The sequence below is a fragment of the Corythoichthys intestinalis genome, chromosome 8, assembly GCF_030265065.1.
Source record: "Corythoichthys intestinalis isolate RoL2023-P3 chromosome 8, ASM3026506v1, whole genome shotgun sequence".
NCBI lineage: Eukaryota > Metazoa > Chordata > Actinopteri > Syngnathiformes > Syngnathidae > Corythoichthys > Corythoichthys intestinalis.
Window position 1 is genome coordinate 36,408,615 of NC_080402.1, and position 3,447 is coordinate 36,412,061.

Sequence of the window (3,447 nt, forward strand, 5' to 3'; positions counted from 1 at the left end):
TGGAACTGATGAAACAGATGGCAAGCAAACAGACAAACAAACATACAACAAACACACACAAAACAGACAGGTTTAGAGTTCATTTGCATGGATTGTTAGGTTTAATATTGACAAGAATCAGAAAAAAAAATTGATTTATTATTTTGAGCAGAGTGGGAAAAAAAACAACCATGATTATAAAATAATAAATCACAAATACTGTACATACATATGTTGGTCGAAAAGCAGTGGGAAGAAGTCAAGCTTTTTTGGGTCCCACCCCCCAATTCACCCTTAAAAAAATTGAGACAACATGAGAGTACATCCACTTCCCAATATCATCATCATCACTATCACTACCGCCATCACTACCACCGCCATCATCGTCGCCATCACCGCTATCCCCATATATCGATCGTTTATTCAAGAATCAAAATATATTTAATAATAGCTTTACTGTTGCTCATGGTGATAACCATTGTTCTTGCGATGTGTATTATTCATTATCCAATGTTACTTGTGGACTTGCGGCCAGAGGGAAGCAACCCCCAGGCAACAGGACCACCCATTGCAAAATGTCCTAAATGCGCATAAGTTGCGTCGTTATGCCCATTTTGTTTCCTCTTAAGTTTCCCCTTACTTCATAGAGTAAGGTCGAGAGCCCCTTCAGTGTGTCACTATCCAATCCATTCCACTTCTTCATATAGAGAATGCCCACATCTCTGGAAATCCAGTCCGCGTTTTCCCTGTGACATTGCTAGCAGTCGGTACTTCCTTTTTTTCCGTTGTCGTTCTCTGCGCATGTTTTACCTTTGTTGTTTTGCGGTCAAAAGTTACATCCCAGCTGTAAAATAATGCCGTACTTAGCTGCTGTTGGCGAGTTAGTCTGAAATGCATTGTGAAGGTCCTAGTAGAGTTAAGTATGCACTCTATCTTTGGGGTGACTTCCGACTGGTGCATCAGCTGTGTTTCTCACTTAACGTATAGATGAGTACAGGAGCTGAGCTCATTCACGTATGATTATCATCATCAGTGGATAGTCATAAAAATAACCTAATAATAATCACTCCACCACCTTTATTGGAGTCAGAGCAGAGGAGCAATGTGACAGGGGAGAGACCTCTACTTAAAAGGTTAAGTAGGATATTAATGATTAAAAAGTGGAGAAAGCCGAGAAGATGATTATGTATAATATACACCCCCCCCCCCCCCCCCCACACACACACACACACACACACACAAACACACATATTCAGTACAGGCCAAAAGTTTGGACGCACCTCATTCGTGCATTTTTTTTTTTCATGACTATTTACATTGCAAATTATCACTGAAGGTAATAAAACTATGAATGAACATGTGTGGAATTATGTACTTAGCAAAAAATGATGAAATAACTGTAAACATATATTATTCCAGTATCTTCAAAGTACTGTAGCCACCCTTTGCTCTGATTACTTTTCAGCACACTTTTGCCATTCTTTTGATGAGTTTCAAGACGGAGTCACCTAAAATGTTTTTTTCAGAGTTAATTAGTGGAATCTATTGTTTTATCAATGGGGTTGGGACCTTCGTTTGTGTTGCATTGAATGAGATGTGTCCAAATTTTTGGCCTGTACTTTATGTTTGTAAATTTGTTATATATAATGTTTGGATATATGTTTGTGTGCATGTGTGTGTGTTTGTAAGGCAAATTAGCGTGACAGATATTATTTAATTTCAAGTAATAAGTAGTATTTTTCAGGGTTTGAAATTACAGCCATTTTTGTTACATTTGTTCCCAAAATGTAATCTGTTCACTTACATCCTGTGTAACTCCTGGGGGCCCGTTCTTAAAACCTAGTGACGGCCCTGCTGCGCATTAAAGACAAGATTCGGGAGACTGTGCCAAGGGGTTAGCCTCCAGCATCAGAGCTCCTCCTTGCCAGCCCTATACTCCAAGCTATATTGAATGTGTTGACATATAAACTTGTATGCATATGTTCCCATCTATATGGATATGTATTACTATTTATTTTAACTATCACCATCAGCACCAACACTCTATCTTACTTATCTATAAGTATTGTTAATAAGTATGAAACTATAAAACTGCTTTGTTACTACTTTACTTTAAAACCTTACTTTATAACTATAAAATAAAAAAATAAATAAATGAAAATAAAATCAGAATGTAATTCAGAAAATGGATGGCTGCACCTACCTATATCCTACCTAATTAACTGATTTAATTATGGAACTGTTCACAAATCAATTTTGTACACCCGAAGAAAACCCGCACAACAGGAACAAAAAAGTCGTGCAATTCCGTGCGCCGAATTGAAAATTCATGTTATTTTAATTAATTTAAATTACCTTCAAATTTGAATGTGCAGATTTGGTGAGAGTAAAACCAGGAAATGAGAAATAATATCGGCTCCAGCAAGATGTTTTACAACTTTTCGGCCCACAATATCAATGCAGAAGGAGCGCATGGAATAAATTTCAAACATTCCGTATTCATTATTGACAAAAATTGAGGTAATATAAGATCTGAATAATTTGCTGCTTACCGGCGTATGGTCGCGTTACAACATTCGACTTTCTATGCTGAGTCAATCTGCAAGCAAGAAATCGTGCACAATGACACAGTTAATGAGACATCATAATGGGGTAAAGGAAAATTCTTTGAACGCATATATTTTGTCTTCTTTTGATTATGACTACGATTACCGTGGACTATTTTGCACGTCAGTACGAGATCAATAGTAAATGCCTGATTTAAGCACGAAACTGCATCAACACAGAAGATCGCAAATCTGGGCTCGTCGCCACGCGTCATATTTTAATAAAAATGGGTTCAATTGATCGTTTATCAGTGAAGTAATCTATAACTTCTTGTCATTATTCAAAAACATTATTAGGGTTTTCGAGTTTGATGTTTGCCTTCTCGCGCCCACGTGCACACGCACACGCACTTGACTATTGGGAGAATTCCGATACCAACAGGAATTTTGGCAATTGACATATCATTTTTATTAATGGAATGGAAAGAGACCATCAGTTAGTTGTATTTGGGAATTATTGATCCTCAAATTTCAATGTTTAGGTGGGTTTTAGTATTGGCACTTTTTGGCTTTCGGAATAATGAATTTAAAGTGTTTCATTAAAGGATTCGAAAAATGTAAGACAATGGGCAAACATCTTGATCACATTTCCTAAATCTAAACTGACAGCCTTGAAGATCTCGTTTTAAAACACATTGACACTATGACTCTTCATTAGTTTATAATAATGTATTATCGCTCCAGAGTGTCAAATGAGATGTGTTTTATGTTTAAACATAGTTAAATAATGGTTAATGGTTTTCTATGACGAAAAAATGCAGGCAAGAATTATCTTTCACAGAATATATAATTTTGGTTGGCTGTGGATTATTAATTTGTTTTCTTATTAACATGTCATTTATTTCTAAACTAATTGAATGCC